This window comes from Chionomys nivalis, chromosome 14 (assembly GCF_950005125.1).
Source record: "Chionomys nivalis chromosome 14, mChiNiv1.1, whole genome shotgun sequence".
NCBI lineage: Eukaryota > Metazoa > Chordata > Mammalia > Rodentia > Cricetidae > Chionomys > Chionomys nivalis.
In genome coordinates, this window is record NC_080099.1 from 51,503,471 (window position 1) to 51,521,962 (window position 18,492).

The 18,492-nt window shown below is 40.7% G+C and overlaps 1 pseudogene; it reads left to right on the forward strand.

Annotated features, from left to right (window-relative positions):
* The first annotated feature begins 11,038 nt into the window (after positions 1 to 11,038).
* On the forward strand, positions 11,039 to 11,409 carry LOC130886925 (40S ribosomal protein S24-like; annotated as a pseudogene).
* Positions 11,410 to 18,492: the final 7,083 nt, after the last annotated feature.

The window sequence follows — 18,492 nt, forward strand, 5'->3', positions numbered from 1 at the left end:
TCTCTCTCTCTCTCTCTCCTTCTCTCTCTCAGTGCCTGCTGCCTGAGGATAAGGATGTAGCTCTCAGCTACTTCTCCAGTACCATGTTTGCCTTTGTGCTGCTGAGTTACTCACCATGATGATAATGGAGTAGCTCTCTAAAGCAATAAGTAAGGCCTCAATTAAATTCCTTCTTTTATAAGTGTTGCTTTAGTCATGGTGTCTCTTCACAGCAATAGAACAATGAGTAAGCAGACAACAAATTCATCAAATTATGAGTATTGTGCCAGAGGTTTCCAGGAACATAGTCCTGATTCTACCTGGCACTAACAGTTCAGATGTGCACATTTTCTGCACTTTGTCTTTATAGAGCTACCAAAAAGGGAAATCAAATATATCACTATTGGGAAAAGATAAAGGTGTGATCCGAATATATGAGAAAGGATATTATTCTGAAATAGCACCCTCAAACCTCGAAAAAAATGGTAACAATTTCAAAAGTAAGTAAGACCTGGCTCCCTGTCTCACAAGGTTCTGTGAACAGCCAACGAAGACTAACACTTTGGTTTCATTTTATGATAAAAGAAACAAATTTACACAGCTGTACCCTGGTTTGAGTTGATGTCTCTAAGAACATGGACGTCCAGGTGTTTTATTTCTCATTTGAATCTTTTTTTCTCTGAACAAATCTCATCTCCATGCCTTTCTTCTTGGTAGGAGTATTTGCTTTCAGAATTCTCAAGATGATGCATAATTAAAATTGAAGACTTTGGAGTGCTTTCTCTCTTTCATTCTAGAGATTCTTTCATTCAGTGCTTATATCCATTATTACCCGAATTCTCATGTGGACTTGGTTGTACTGGTACTGGCCTCGATCTGACTCTGCTAATCTCTTCCCCTCCCATCCCTTTGGGGAGCCTTCTGAAATTGTGCTGTGAGATCAGAAGGAGAGGCGCTGCCTCACTTCTGAGTGGCTCCTCATTTTTGCTTTTCCATAGCATGTCTGTCTCCGGATAGAAACTACCTTCTCACAGACTGCCTGGTGTTTCTTTTCTTTTGATAATTCAATGAAAAGCCAAGAGGTAGATGAGATATAATTCTGGTCTTCACTCTTCCTTCAAACTGTTCTCCTACATCCTCATTCAAGTTGGCACCACCTTCTCCACTGCTACAGCAGGAACATGGTGTTACACTTACATTTTTGTGGGGATTGGGAAAATATCTTAATTTAAAATCAAAAGAAAGGTGACCATAACCAACTGGAATGGCTTTTATTTTATATGACACACTCACCAACTACACTCTTCAGTGTTTCCGTATAAAGAAAGTAGGTGATAAGCTGCAGTCCACAGAGTCATGCATGGCCTTCCAAGCCTATGGCCAGAGTCAATACATCCTTTCCTAACTTATTCTCCTGTGGACTAGAAACCTGCTCTTATTTGTTCAGGACCCATTTGTTTGGGACTCATTCACTTAGGCCTCAGTTTTCTTTGTAATCTACACTGTAATATCTGGAGTTGGTTGATCATTTTGAAAAATACATACACACACACACAAGCATGCATGCTTATGCAGAATTAACAATAAGAAAAGGGCTGGGGGTAAGATTGGCATACAATACTTCTTGTTCTTCTATGGGATTGCAGGCATTGAAGATGTATAGTCTACATGAAGAAGTTATTATCAATCCAAGTACAGGAGAAAGCCATCCTTCAAGGTGCCAAAACCTGGGACAAAAAAGTAATACTAGGGCAGATGAACTGCATCCTAAGACTCCTCTATAGGAAGAAAGATTGCTTAAGGTCAGAGAATGACCTTGCCCCAGGAAGGTCTCTCTGTCTCTCTATCTCTCTGCCTCTCTCTCTATCTTCCTCCCTCCCTGCTTGCCTGCCTGTCTCTGTCTCTTGCTCTCTCTTTCTCTCTGTCTCTTACACACACAAACACCTCTAACACCATAGCCTGTAGACATTGTTTATCGCATACTATTTGATGTGCCATTTCATTATTTTTAATAAATTATTTTGGAGAATTTTATTCACTAGTAAGCTGTATGCTATATACATTATTTCCACCCCTCCTTCCTCCTCCAACTCTTCCCCATGAAATTTCTTCTTGGATCCATGACGTCTTCCTCTATATTATTTCAATGGTGTTTTTCTCTTTTGAAATAGAGATTTACACCTTAGAAGCAGCTCAACTTCTCAACTTTGAAGACTATCTCTGTGCAGACACACCCTCTGATTGATGGGGTGTTGGGAGGAAAGGGGAAGAAAGACAGGATGATTTCATGAATTCACTCTGGGATTCAAATCACATAAATGGCCCTGCCAGCCTCCTTCTGCATAAAATTTGGTGTTTCAGAGGATTATTCTGTAGGTGTTCATTCTTTCACTGCTTTGCAAACCCTTCTCCAATTATAGGCTCAATCTCTTAACCTACTGAACTTGCAAACTTGCTGTCTTTTGGCCACTTCAGCCTTCGCATATAAGGAAGAATAGAAATTAAAAGTATTGTTTTTAAAATGTTGAATTTATTGTATTTCTTATGAAAAAACAAGACTTTAATTCCGTTTTCTCCAATGGGATGCCCTGAGGTTATTTGGTTTACTATTCAGCCCACTATTTAAAATATTAACAATTAATAAACACAGGGATTTCTAAATTCTCACTGTCACCCACCAAGAAGCCATTACTCAAAAGATAAGCAATTTAGCATCAATCATTTTTCTTTTGCGTGTCAATGTCTGCCACTATTCTTGGATATTTAGTGAACACTAGAAGGCAAGGCTCATATCTTATGCTGAAGGGCATGTGCTGGAAAAGCAAATGCTTGTGTAACAATAGCAAATAATAAAATAAGAAGTACCAACAGACACAGCAGTGTACCTCATGAATTCTAAGTGTTCCACACAGACGCTGAATAGGTAAAGCTTATGACTTATGTACAATACTCACCTGAAATACACATTTGCTTTTCATGGTTGTAATCATCTCATCCGTAGAACATGCAAATCCCTGGTTCAAGTAAAATGGAAAAGGGGAAGGTCTCTTTCTTGTTCTGCTGAGATTATGTCTGATGATAAAAAAAGAACTATAAACAACAGAAAAAATTCACTTATAAAAGCATTTTATTTTTACCTCTTTTGGTCTTTCTGCAATATTTTATTAAATGTCTTTAGAGAAAAACACCAATCCTCCAGGTGCAGTTGTCAAGACTATTCTTAGTTGTTTTACAAAGTGTGGGTTTCCTTTTTTAAAAATGTTTTTATTGAGCTACATATTTTTCTCCACTCCCCTCCCTTTTTCTCCCCCCCTCTTCTACCCTCTCCCATGATCCCCATGCTCCCAATTTATTAAGGAGATCCTGTCTTTCTCTACTTCCATTATAGATTAGATTCTAATCATGTATGTCTCTCTTAGGGTCCTCTTTGTTGCCTAGGTTCTCTGGGATTTTGAATTGTAGGCTGGTATTTCTTTGTTTTATCTCTAAAAGCCAAAGTGCAGGTTTCCATATGGAATTTTCACATTTAATTTTTGTTGACTCTTCCTGCCATCTTTGAACCCGTTTCCCTGCTGTACTCTTTGGCCCCTGGCACTTTGTACTTTGATTCACTGTCATGTTTACTGCTTCTTCCAAACCCAGTCTCTTCAGACCCTCTCTTGTTTCTTTGTCCTTTATATTAATGCCCACATAGCCATGTATGTTAGAGCCTGAGATCTACAAATAAGAGAAGAGTTACCTCCCATGTTTCCAGCTCCATAGGAAAATTCTCAAGTTATGATTTGACTGTTCATTCAACGTGAAAAGGATTATTCTTCAGAAGGGGTTCCTTCCACAGGAAAATCTTTTAATTTGTGCAGTGAAAAGAATTTCTAGAAATTCTGGAGTTAACTGTTTTTATGAATATGGAGATGCATTCAAAACATAATCAGGTCACATGAAGCACCTATACAACCAAGTGCTGTCAAAGATCAAAACAGCCTGGGTTTAATGTCACCGCCATACATTTTCTTTCCGTTTATTTATATAGCTGTAACTACTTTTAGCTTAAATTATAAATAATTAAACATGCTAAGATGCTTTTGTTATTATCACAGAGCTATTGAGCAGGGAGATACCCTCTTGTAGAGGGTCACAACAGAAATTACTCAGCAGTTGTAAAAATCACAAGGTAAAAAAAAATCACAAGATAAAAGAAAACTACATATATCTAAAGAGAACTGCCCGATGTGAGAGTGCACACTTCTAATTCCAGCACCTAGAGACTGAGGCAGGGGTATTTCTGTGAGTTTTAATTCATCCTCAGTGCATAGGCTAGTCAAGCCCATACTGGGACAGACAATTACACTCTCTTAAATCCATTACTCTCACGAGAAAAGGGAGGGAGAATAGAGGAGTCAGTGTAACACAGCCGTAAAGGAAAGAATGCCCCCTGAATCTGCTGACTAAACCCAATATCTTTCCAGAGCTCTCTGAAGGCACTTGAAATCTACTTTGGAACCTAATAACTAAAGAAATTAATTTTATTCAAATTATTGAATAGCAAGAACACTCCAGACTAGAGTTGTAGCAGGGTTGCTTTATATTAGAGTTCCAGAGTGAAGAATAGACCAGCTGTGGGTGAGGGAATTTTTTATTTTTTTTATTTTTTGGTTTTTTGAAATAAGGTTTCTCTGTAGCTTTGAGGCCTGTCCTGGAACTTGCTCTGTAGACCAGACTGGTCTCGAACTCGCAGAGATCCACCTGCCTCTGCCTCCTGAGTGCTGGGATTAAAGGCATATGCCACCAGTGCCCGGCAGGGTTGGGGAATTTTTAAATTGGAACTTTCCCAGGGCATTGAAGGGCATGACTGGCTCACTATAGTCCTCTGATTTCATCTCACATGATTCTTTTGGCCTCCTGAGATGACATTGACCACAGATACCAACACAGACCCCAGCTGCAGCTGGACTAGGGATTGAAACATAGAAAGCTGTTTAGGCCCCATGACACCCTGGTTCTAAGTGGAAAGAATGGCCACTCAGTAGAAATGGTTCTGATAGCTGTGTGGTTGCCAGACACCACCAAGGCCTCAGGTTGCCATTCCAACCCTGGACCTCTACATGACCATAACTAGCAATGCAGGACCCAGACCTCATGTCATTCCCCCAGTTGTGGTAGAACCATGGACCTCAACATGGCCATTGTAGCAGCTGGGGCTAGACATCACCACTGCTCCCATCGGCAGCACGACCCTGAGACACTAACTTGGTCCTTGATAATTAATGTCTGTATGGCCTTTGGTGGCAACAGAAGCATGACATCAGTACAAACCCTGGATGCAGTGGGGTCACAGACCCTGTTATGGCCTTCAGCTGTAGCTCTGGCCCAGACATTGTCATGTCACTGAATGGCAGCACAGACCACTCAGACATGGCCGCATCCTGCTTCTCCAATACCAACCTGAATTCAGGTGGCTGGTTTGTCTCCAGGCTTCTTCATGGCCCTTGAGGGTAACCTGAGCCACGTGAGTCAATCTGGACCCTGGCTGTAACAGGGTCACAGACCCAGACATGACCCTCGGCAGCAGCCTAGGCTTGGATGATGCCCTGGCCCTGGGTAGTATCACAGGCCACCCATATATGTACGGCCTGTGCTGTGGTGTGGAACATCTTTTCTCTTAATAATGGATCTAGTGTATAATTTCACTCGCACCCATTTTCCTTTGTTGGTTTATTACTCACAGAAAGCTTCACATTGCTCTGCAAGATGGTTTTCCAGAAAAAGGTAAAAACAGTAACATTTATTTACATATAGAAATGAATGTGTGTCAGTTATCTTCTTCTAGTTAAGCATTGAAAGTACTGGAATCCAACAACTGTCCTAACTATATGCACAGTATAAATACAAATTCAAGCATGATCTTGGTAAGTCAATTGCATCTATTTATAAGAATTATTTGGCATTGGAAATTGTAGCTGTAAAACATTTAAATAGGTCAAAATCAATAGGAAACCAATATCATGTAATCTAAGCAGAATATAGTTCTTCACTAAAGCACATTTCCCCTTACACTGCCTTTAGAGTCAAGTCTGCACTCATCAGAGTTATTACACAGGCCCCGGCTCCAAATCCTTCAATCACTATTAATTGTCCTTCCTCCTTTGTGTGGTTTGACTTGTGTTTTTCTCCAAAATTTTGATTTTAAACTCTCAGCTCCCAGTCATCTCACAATGTAACCTTATTTGAACAAAAGGTATTAGCAGTCTTGCATTGTTAAGAAGCATGCGGAAGTGCAGAATGCCAATTCCAGCGTGACTGCTGTCCTTAGAAAAGAGGGGGAATTTGAACTCAGTCAACCACAGAGAGAATATCACATATAAGTGATATCACATAAGCCAAGAAACACACAGGTCGTAGGCAAATGACCAGAAACCAAATCAATGCAAAATAGATTCTTTATCTTGGTTCTCTGATGGAATTAACCTTGTTGGCCTTGATCTTGGACCTCAAGGCACTACATGAGGAGTATTTCTTAGACCTACCCCAGATGACTAATTGTCCCTCCTTATGTTGTGATTCCATCATTCCATCTTCTCTCAAGGAATTCACATTGTTTTCTCTGTCCAGAACACAACCCCCACCCAGAGCAGTTGTGTTTTCCAGGTACCTAGGTCATGTCTACCCTTCCTTAGTAGCTATGATCCATCCACCCTTTCTTTCCCTTTCTCATCTGCCTGTCAGCACTGTAAAGGAGAGCTTCTGTAGTCAGTGTATTGCTTCCTACACTTATTATAGCTTTTTACAAATGGGTCTGGTTATTTGCTGAAGTGATGAGTTACAAAATATTATAAATAACAAGCTATCAAACACAGAAGCATTACTACGGTGGGCTATATAGAGTCAGATTTCCACCAGTCGCTGGTCACACTGATTTCACTATCTGCATGTTTGTGTTTAAAGGTAACTTGTTTGATACATGTTTTCAATTAAGAAGTGCTGAACTATTGGAAAACAGCACTATAATTCTTGCCGGAAAGGAGGCCATCTAACACAGGCATTTCCTCTGTAGGCATATGTCAACTTTCTTATACTTATAAGCACTTACTAATACAACACTGAAGAGCTGCACTTGGAAGGCATTTAAAACAGGGAAAATCCAACAAAAGTCACAGATGGGGAAAAAAGACTATAGGGAAGTCATTTTTTTAGCATATAATATCTGAAGCAAGAAGACAGAGACTTGTCTTGTTTGGCATCACTGGCAATATACATGTTGGGCACTGTGATATTCATTTTGGTATTGTTCTAGTTTACGTCTTAGTTACTGTGGTAAACACCACAACCAAAACCACCACAAGGGTTGACTTCATCTTACAGGTTCCAGACTGTCTTCATGGAAAGTCTAGGCAAGAACTCAAGGCATAGCCTTAAGCGGAAACCATAGAGGAATGCTGAACTGGTTTGTTCACACATTATAGTCCAAAGGCCATATGCTTTGACTTATCCCAGCAATACCCACTTTCTGATACTAGGTTGTGTTGTAGTTTGATTTTTGGGTGCCATGATAACACTTTATTCAAAGCTAAGTTGGGAAGTAATGGGTTTATTTCAGTTTACAGATTAACATCCATCATCAAATGAAGCCAACAAAGGAACTGAAGCAGAGGCCATGGGAGAACGCTTCTTGTAGTGAGGAGCAGCAGGCCACATCCTGCCACCCCAGCTCCAGGCCACCCGGCTAGCTTTACACCCGAAATAATTACACGGAAACTGTATTCTTTTAAACATTGTCTGGCTCATTAGTTCTAGCCAGGGTCATCTTTCTATCTGTTGCTTTCATTGGTTAATTAATAAAAACAACTGCTTGGCCTCTGATAGGGTAAAATTTAGATAGGCGGAGTAAACAAAACAAAATGCTGGGAGGAAGAAGCCTAGTCAGTGAGTCGCCATGATTCTCCCACCGGACACAGACATGCAGCAAACTCCCTGACCAGCAGGAAAAGACGACCACCAGACGAGGATTCTTCCCAAATCACGCTTTATTGGAGCCTCTTGGTTGAAGGGAGAGCGGAAGCGAGGGGCCCCGAGCGCCAAGCGGCGGCTGCTTATATAGGGGGTAAGGGTAAGTCATGCCTGGATTGGCCGATGCACGCCTGCCGATGCTCCTGGCCACGGGATTGGCCCTAAGCGCATCATCGTCACTGCACATGCGAGAGGCACGGTTCCACTGCATTGCCTAATATGGAGCTGTTCACCAAGCGAGGCCGGGGCCAAGTGCCATCTTGTAATGGCGGCCACTCAAATTGGCTCCCAGCACAGACACAGGTTAAGATCCTCCCTGGTAAGCCACCAGATCATGGTGCTACACAAAATATTAAAAATGGGTTAGATCAATATGTAAAAGCTAACCATGCGGGCGGCTGGGCGCTGGGAACGCAGCCCCGCCGCTCTTGCTCTTATTACCAACAGCTGCTTACTAACTTCCACTGTCTGCTTCCCCAGGTGTCACTGTTAGATAGTTCACGCCTACTGTTCCAGGGACAGCATTCTCCAGAGTGGGGCTTACCTGTGCTGATTTAAATGAGAATGTCCCCGATAGACTCATATATTTAATGCTTAGTACTCATTAGTTGGAATTGTTTAGAAAGGATGAAGAGGTATGGTCTCACTGGAGAATGTTTCACTTGGTGGGGGAGAGAGGAGGGCTAACTTTGAGCTTTCAAAACTCAATGCCATTCCTAGTTAGTTTTTTCTCTGCCTTGTGTTTGTGGATCAGACATGTGTGTGAAGGGCTATAGCATGAGAGCTGGCTTATTTGTTTGGTTTTTTTCTGTCCCGCCCAGTTCCCACAGTTGTTTAGCCCTAAAGAAAATCACACAGAGATCTCTAAAGTTATAAAGCTGATTGGCCCATTAGCTCTAGCCTCTCACTGGCTAACTCTCACATCTTGCTTAACCCATTTCTATTAATGTGTGTAGCACCACGATGTGGTAGCTTACCGGGAAGATTTAGCATGTCTGACCTGGCAGCTGGTTCTATGCATCTGCCTCATTGCCTTCTTCCTCCCAGCATTATGTTTTGTCTTCCCCACCTACCTATGTTCTGACCTATCAGGCCAAGCAGTTTTCTTTATTAATTAACCAATGAAACAACAGATAGACAGATGACCCGCCTCCATCAAAGGGTGGTCATCAGTTTTCTAAAGCTGTCTGTCATTTATGGTCGTCTCTGGAAGAACAAGGCACTGTGGAGGACAAAGGGCATTACGCAGTGTTAAAGTTTCTACTCTAGACCCCATTCTGCTCCCCACCTCCTCCGTCCCATCTTATCTTCATCTCTCAAACTTTTTAGAATCAGGCAGGCAGCCGGGCGGTGGTGGCGCACGCCTTTAATCCCAGCACTCGGGAGGCAGAGGCAGGCGGATCTCTGTGAGTTCGAGACCAGCCTGGTCTACAGAGCTAGTTCCAGGACAGGCTCCAAAGCCACAGAGAAACCCTGTCTCGAAAAACCAAAAAAAAAAAAAAAAAAGAATCAGGCAGGCTGCTCGATAAACAATAACACAGGGCACAGGGGAGTTTTTCCTGTTTATATTCCTTTTCTGTTCATCCTGCCTCTTTCTTGTAAGTTTATTCTTGCTAAATGAGCAGCAAGAACTCCAAACTTAATGCTTCTTGGAATCAACAGTAAAGAGTTCTGTGTTGCTGACAGAGTTTGGAGTTTTTACCTCTTTGGGAATACAGCCTTTTTCACAATGCTGATGTGTTGTTTTTTAGGCTGTGTTAGTTCTGTGAAGTTAGTTCTGAATGTTTTCGTAATATTCCCCTGGTAGTTAGAAGCGGGAAAAGATTTATTTTAAAGGGAAGAAAAATAGATCATTATTTCAGCCCCAGAGTCATAAGTTAAGAAAGGAAACTTGGAATGTGGTAATACAATCCTCTCAACTCAAACTCAAAACCACCCCAGGCTCTGCCCAGATCATTTCGGTTACAGAAGGGAGTTGCTGTTACAGTCATAGTTATATTGTTTTCTAAAAGGAAAAAAAGGCAATTTAATATTTAGACTCTATTATTCAAATATTTTCTACTCTGGAATTTGGAAATAAAGGCTTATGTATATCAAGTTTCTTCTAATTTTCGAATCATTTATGTGTAAACAATGAATTTCATTCCTGTGGTGTTTCATGCACCCCTTTTTATTGGTGCATAGTTAATATGTCTTAGAATGTAAACAATTTTGTCTTTTAAAAATCATACAGTTCTAACACACAAAATATACTTAAAAGGTTCACTGATTTGCATGTTCCCTAATAGTGTTCTTATCAAACTGTGTCCAACAATGTTTTCCCATAGAACATTAAAGAATCTATGTGGTATGTATTTTCTCATGGTACTATAAAAATACAGTGTTACCAACAAGACCATCCATCCCCAAACAACTACATATTCGAGAATACATTTTAAAGCAGTGGTTCTCAACCTTCCTAATGCTGTGACTCTTTGATATAGTTCCTCCTGTTGTGGAGACCCTCAATCATAAAATTATCTCATTGCTGTCCTTATGAATCATAATGTAAATATCTGATATGCGACACCAAAGGGGTCATGACCCACAGGTTGAGAACCACTGTTTTTAAGGTATCATTACTATTTCAGATTAAAATTGCATATTTACGTTTCAATGGGAAAATCAGACATATCAGTCGAGAAACATTCATCACTAAGTGGAGTAACTGTGGATGCTCTTAAAGCTAAAGCATGGTCTCTACAGAGCCGTGAGACATAGAATGTGAGATTAAGGGTGCAAATATAGCTAGGAACATGGAGTCCCTACTTTCAATGTAAAAACACATGTACTTACATGTTTTCACAGTGTGCTGAAAAGTTCAGGATGTGAAAGCTGCCTATTTTTCCACCTTTACCAAACAGACAAAAATACTAGTGTGAATATGTTTGGAAGCAATCTTTTGAAATAAAGACAAAGGACAAGAGCTCTAACCTAAGAAAAGAAGTAGGAAGATAGGCTCTTTTCCTCCTTTGCACAGTAGCCATCAAGAATGACACAGTAGTTCATGACCAGAAAGTTCATGACTAATTGTCTTCTTCAAAGGAAATAGATGGTCCTTGATGTCTGTCACCCTGGGAAGGCAACAGCACCAAAGACAGATATTCGGGAAAAGCTAGCCAAAATATACAAAACCACAGCAGATATTATCTTCGTATTCGGATTCAGAACCCACGTTGGTGGTGGCAAAACAACTGGCTTTGGCATGACCTATGAGTCTCTAGATTATGCAGAATGAGCTCAAACATAGACTGGCAAAACGTGGCCTTTATGAGTAGAAAAAGACTCCTTGAAAACAGTGAAAGGAACACAAGAACAGAATGAAGAAGGTCAGGGGGCCCTCAAAGGCTAGCCAACATTGGTGTTGGCGAAAAGCCAAAGGAGTAGATCTGTGGTGACTTTATGTGCCATATCATGCAGACAATTTCCTAGAGAACAAATAAAGTAAAAGCTTAAAAGAAAAAAAAGAAGTAGGGAGATAGGGGAAGGAGCCCAGCAGGTGGGACATACATACACAACCCCCCCGTTTCTCCATTACACATAAACCTGGATCCTTGTTAGAAAAGACTGAGGGTCAAGGATGTTGCACCCTCTGTCTTCAGAACCAAAGACACATTAAGCATAACTTTTCACATCAAGAACTAGGAAAACTACAACCTAAATGAGGAAAGAAAACAGATAAGAACATTGCCACGAATGGTATGTTTAAAAGCCTGACAAAGAGTTTAATGCAGCTGCCATTGAATGTTTCAATTATAAGTTCTCTTGAAATAAATAAAAACATGTAAAACCCCAGCAAAGAAGGAAACATTGAAAAGAAATCAATGGAACAAAATATTAGAAATAAAAGACATGATAACAGGCACGAAAGCTTAATACATGGATTCAGAAGCAGCAAAAAGAATCTGTATCTGAGGGCAGGTCAACAGAGTATGCCTTACTTGACCAAAGAGAAATGTACTGAAAAGATTTGAGTATCAGAGATCTGGGATAATTTCTAAAGCTTTAGAATTTCCTAAAGAGAAGAGAGTAAAGAGTTGTTCAGAGAAATAGGGACTGGTATTTCCTTAAAGTAGGCGAAAGGTGTAAGTAATGTAGATTAAAAATCCGAACCTATCTCACATAAGTAGGTCTGCAGCATTACCTCCTGCATGCCTCCTCTTATGACTAGAGCTAAAAGGGCGACTAGCTTCTGGGTTGCAGAGCACACTAAGGTGTGCTTTCCTGTGTTACCTGAAACCCTGTTTATGAAATAAATTTTATAAGCCAGCATTAGTGTGAGTTAGTTGGCCTGGCTCTTCGCAGAAGAACTTAGAGAGAGTCGAACAGTCTTCTCACTCCCCAGGCTAGAGACCTCGTTAAACTCTCAGTCTCTGCAGAACGAAATTCAAGGTGAATGGTGAACAGTTTGTACATTCCAATAAATGTCTCTGCTGACTTAATAATCCAAATCAGATCAAATCAAACCGAATTTTGAAAAGTCCAGGTTTAATGGATGCCAGTGCTCCCGGGTGGCCTTCCAGCTCCCCAGGGATGGAGATGGAGAAGGGAGACCAGAAAACCATGAGTTTGTTCTCTTGGGCGGCAGTTTGAATAGCCTGTGGGAGTGGTCTTGAGCATCTCTGGAGAGGGGTCATCATTTGCTGGGCTTTCTTGAAGGTGGAGTCTGGACTGAGGCAACTCCCAGGGGAGGGGCCTGGGATGGAACTTTCCATCCAAACATTCCAGACTCTTTGGGTATATGGATGCCAGGAACTGGGGTGAAGCCTTAACCCAAACATTCCAGACTCTTTGGGTATAAGGATGTTAGGGGCTGAGGTGATGCTTCCAACCAAACAAATGTAAATTTCGACTTTAAAGAGTGAGAGAATACATTATTCATAACTTGAAAGTTGAAACAGCAAAATCTTCTGTAAAATTTTAAAGATAAGGAAACTTTCCATTCATTACCCAATATGTCTCAATAATTTATTCATGAATTTTATGAAGCTGACCTGTATTTATTCTTAGCATGTGAGAAACTGATTTCATCAGCACCATAAAAATAGTCTATTTGAACATTCCACCTGACTGTAACCAAATGGAAAGTTGGTTGAATGCCCATTTTACAGAGCTGAGCAGTCTATTAGGGTTGTGTGTGTTGTAGCCCTAGCGCTTGGGAAGCTGAAGCAGGAGAAATCTGAGCTCAAGGATAGTATTGGTTAAAATATAAGCACCCCCACACGATTTTTAGTCTGAAAATAGTAGCAATAACAGCAACAACAAAAGGAAGAAAACATTACTGTCCATTGATGCAACTGAATTTTCCTTCCTGCTTCCTGTTTCCTTTAGTTTTTCATGACATTTTTACTAGGATACTCATTCACTGCCGGCTATCTGTTGACGTCATCTGTCTCTGTCTTATGTTGACCCTGACCTGTTGAGCTCAGTATTGTCAAGATAAATTTTACTACAGAGGTGTGTGTCATTGTATTTACCTTTTCCTTTTTGTGTAATGCATCATAGTCGACCTCATCTACAATCTACGAATGCACAACTGCTGGGAACCCTAGCAGGCAATCTACATTCTAAGAGACCTGTGCTTTCCCGAGTGCTCTCCCTTTAGATGTGTGTGTACCATGTGAGCCACCTTCCTGGACTGTGGTTAATTGCGTTGGAGAAGCCTGACCAGAACAGAAGCTATCTCTTTGGGATGAAGGGCTGGAATTTAAATTGACCAATCTGTGGCTGGAACTGAAAAAAAAAAGTAAATAAATGAGAATGCCTTTCTGTGGAATGAAACACGTGTGTCAAAAGAAGTTGCTGTACCTCCACTTACTTCCCCAGTTCTGGGTCACAGTGTTTTCTGAGCCTCAGCAATCTTGAGTATTAAAGCACCTCCACTTCTTCCATTCTGTTTTAAACATCTCCCCTTGTTGCCTTGAGTTAGCACAAGCAGTTACCTCATTCTTGTCATTAATGAATCTTGCACAAGGCATCCTGTTCCAATGGCTGTGGTCTGAACCTTTGTGCTGCATGGCTAAACACATTCTTCTTTGCTTTAGCACATTCTTTATTCTCTTATTTCACTCATAAGGATATACGTTTCTCCTTTTGCTCAATTTTCATATTCTAGCTTGAATGTTTCCCCTGTTTTCCTCCTAAGCAATAGCCACTCTTGACACTGTTCAAATGGAACACCCTTTTCATAAAGTGCCATAATTTGGGCTCACATGAATCAAAATTAACAGGCTGTGTCATAGCAACACACATCAGTCATTTAAGGAATCTACTTCTTGTTTCACTGGGGTCTTCAGGGATTCCCATAATCACTCTGGGACTAGCTCTAAGGAACAATGGCAGTTCTGAATATCCCCAAATATGAGCCAAACAGCACTCTATCATCTGATTAATTCTTGCCATGTAGATGCAGAAAATACTTTTTTTGAAATTTTAAAATTCTCTTTTAATTATATATATCAGGGAAAAACTGTTAGATGCATAAAAATCTTTCTCAATGAGTTGTATAAAATGATAGTTTATGAAGTCAGAAGAGATATTTTCTATGGGGGTCACCAGATCTATCTTTGTGCATTTTTTTTTTGCTTTTTAAAAAATATTTATTTATTTATTATGGATACAATATTCTTTTTGCATATATGCCTGCAGGCTAGAAGAGGGCACCAGACCCCATTACAGATGGTTGTGAGCCACCATGTGGTTGCTGGGAATCGAACTAGGGTCCTTTGGAAGAGCACACAATGCTCTTAACTGCTGAGCCATCTCTCCAGCCCCCCTATCTTTGTGCTTTGAGGATGGCCCCAGATTTCTTCTTTATCTTCCAGAAGGGTCATTTTGTCATTAGTGGAATAATTTGTTGTTCATTTGTTTTATTTTGCTTTTCTCTTGTTCTTGGGAAAACCAAAACCAAAACCAAACAAACCAAACCACTAGCTGACCAATTTTATGTGTTTCAAGGTTCATACATTTTAATTTCAATATAATCATTGGTCTCCCTACCAATACACACATTTTGTCTATCTTGTGTCTGAATGACTCTATAGACTAGTATTGTGTCTGGATGTGTAGTCATTTTTGATTTGTTTGTTTTTTATTGAATTAAAATGAAAAGTAAACAGTTAATACTTGCTTTTGAGTACTTATTTTTCTTTTTTAAAATTTATTTAATATTTTACATTCCATCCATAGTTTTCCCTGCAAACTCTGTTCCCCCATCCACTCCTCCCAATGGATAAGGGCTCCCATGTGGAGGCAAAAAAGTCTGGTCCATTAAGTTGGGGCAGGCCCAAGCCCCTCCCCACTTTGTTAAGGTTAAGCATGGCATCCCACCATAGGGAATGGGCTCCAATAAGCTAGCTCATGCGCCAAGGATAGATCCTGGTCCTATTGGCCAGGGGCCACTCAGGTAGTCCAAGTTTTACCACTGTCTTCCACATACAGAGGGCCTAATTCGGTCTGATGGAGGCTCCACAGCTGTTGGTCTAGAGTTCATGAGTTTCCACAAGTTTGTTGTAGATTTCTCCATCATGATCTTGGCCTCCCTTGTTCATATATTCCTTCCTCCCCCCTGTCCAATTGGATTCCTGGAACTTGGCTTCGTTCTTGGCTGTGGATCGCTGATGCAGACAATATTAAAATACTATTTGATATGCTTCAACATTGAAATGTTGGGAAGATAAACAAAGAAAACCAAGGAATTACAGCCAGACTGGGGGAAGTTTGTCTCAGTGGGTTAATATTTCCTTTATTTAGAAGAGAAGATAGAAGTCAAGCCCTTCCCAACACCCTCAGTTCAAAGACGGAAAGTATGACATGAACAAAAGAATCATCCTGTTTGTCAAATGATACATTCAGAAGAAGGTAACAAATTATTTAAATTGTATTTCTAAGAAATCTTGAGAAACTAGTAACCCACTCTTTTATCTCCTACTGCTGAGACTGAGTGAGATAAGGACTCTCTTTCTAGCTCCTGGGCACCTCAACACCTGTTAACATCTCCTTTGCTACCCTTGTCATCCTTAGTAAAAACACATGGGAGAGATGGGAGTGGATGGGAGAAGGTGCTTGGCTCGTGTCAGAGGGCTGTTGTGAGAGCTACATACCTATGTCATGAGGAACTGCACCTCTATATTAAATCTTGGTACCCTGCTGGGGACCTGCTTCAGCAGCAGGGAGTTGAGGTCCCAAAGAGGATACGTGAGTCAGTGGGGAGGGGGAAGGAACCACACTATCCAAGGGTAAATCAGGATGGCTACCAGGTGCTTTTAATTGAGAAAAGATTACACCTTTAATACAGTAGGATTAAACAGGAGACGAGGGACTTGTGATCTGGGGTTTGACTTGAGACCAGTTGTTGAGGTAGCTAGCACTGACCTTGACAATAGGCACTAGTTCCTTTTACTAGAGATAAAAAGAATGGTTGCTTTATCAAGCAGGAACTTTCCTCAAGCGCCCTAGGGAAATGACTCTTATCCAAATGCCTGACCTTGGGAATACTACAGTTTCTTAGTCTGGGCCTGTTCCCCTCGTAATTCTCCCTGAAAGGGAAGGCCCTGATATCTCTTACTCTCTTCCCATTGTACTGTATCATTCTGATTTCTCTGTATTTATTAACTGAACTATTGCCTTTCATGGCCTCAGGCTTTAGATCTGGATTGTAGTCATTTCCTCTGGGGATCAGGTGTGTCTAGTAAATCTCTTAAATTCCTGACCTTGGTATAATTAGGCAGGCACAACGGAATTCCTGGTTCCAGGGGCCATGGGGATTTTTTCCCAAAGAATAATTTTGTTTCGAGAGGCTAACATTGTACACATTTTTATCCTTTACCAAATCCCACAAAAAGTTTCCCAAAGGGAAAGGCATCGATATTGAGAATCATTAAAAATGAAAATAAAAGGGTGCTGGAGAAGTGTGGTCTGCAGTGTTGAAATGCTGGAACTTTGTCACATGCCCATGGTCGCCAGTACTCAGTTCTACTCCTCTGTCACTCCTTTGGATAGAAATGAATGGAATGTTTTCCATACTTCACCCGGGAGCCATTAGAAGAGGAAGAAGAACTGAACTCAAGAACCTTTCATCTCCCTTGTATGGAGGGAGTTATGGCAATACAGAGCACTGGCTTTTTATTTTCGTTTTATTTCTCCAAAAAACCCTTTCTTTTCTCCTTTAGAGGAAAGTGACATAAAATGCTTTAATGCGCGAGGAAGGCCTAAAGAGAATGGAAAGGCTCTCGTGGAACACCTGCAAGGCTATCACCTAGGACGGCCAAGCTTGTGTGAGCAGATGCCATGCAAACCCAGGCCAGTCTTGGACAGGGCTTAGCAGCCCAAGGCAGCTAGTGGCTCTTCCTCACGATAACTCCAGTTCAGAAGGGAAGGTGATTATACACACATTTATTTTTTTGCCTCAAAAGTCATGGAAGAGTGCATTTTGAAGTTGTTTCTAACAAGCAAGGCTGAGAAAAAGGCAGGTTAGGCTTAGCTATAAATAGTTCCCAGTTGTTCGTAGCATCTCACTCCTTCCATTATAATGACAGGCCATAACATCACCACATTTTGATTTACATGAAGGATTTTCCTCAAATCACATGAGAAAGAGTATATATTTTGTATTTAGACATAAAACCTAGGAGGGGAATGGAAGAAAAAAAATCAATATTTGGTAATAAAACTCTTGGGTTCATTATTAAATAAAACTGGGAGAAATGTCATAAAACTACATCACTGGATTGTGAGCCTTCTGATGAAAAATGTCGAAAGCCATCAAGGCTGCCTGCAACATATCCTCCTCTAAAGACTTCCCGAAACAACAGCCTGTGTTTTCCTTGAAGTTTTCCAGGAAAAGTCTACTGGTCCTAGCAATGATGGCATTTAAGTTATTTTTTGTAAAATTTAAACATGGCCACCCAAATTTTTTTCCTTAAATCTTTAAATGTCAGTATGGAGGTATGAAGGCCATGGCTATTGTGAGTCATAGCATTTAACTTTATTGCATTTCGATTACTTCAAGAAGAAACCTGTACCCAGTATCAGTTACTCATCTGTTCCCTCATTCTCTGAAAATCATAAATCTACTTAAAAATAGATTTATCTATTGTGGATTTTTAATACTTTTTGAATCAGGTGATATGGACTAACTTAGTTCATATGGGCTGCTACAGAATGTAAACAGTGTATGTACCTTATAAATAAGTCACTGTCTCATTGCTCTAGAGGCTGAGAAGTCCAAGATCAAGGTAATGGCACTAGATGATTTGGTCCCTGAGCCTCCTCTGTATCAAATGGCAAGGTTTGTTGGGTGGTAGTGTCGCATGCCTTTAATTCCAGCACTTGGGAGACAGAGGCAGGTGGATCTCTGTGAGTTCAAGGCCAGTTTGGTCTACGTGAGCTAGTTCCAGGACAGACTCCAAACCTACAGAGAAACCCTGTCTCAAAAACAAAACAAAACAAAACAAAAAATCAAAAAACAAA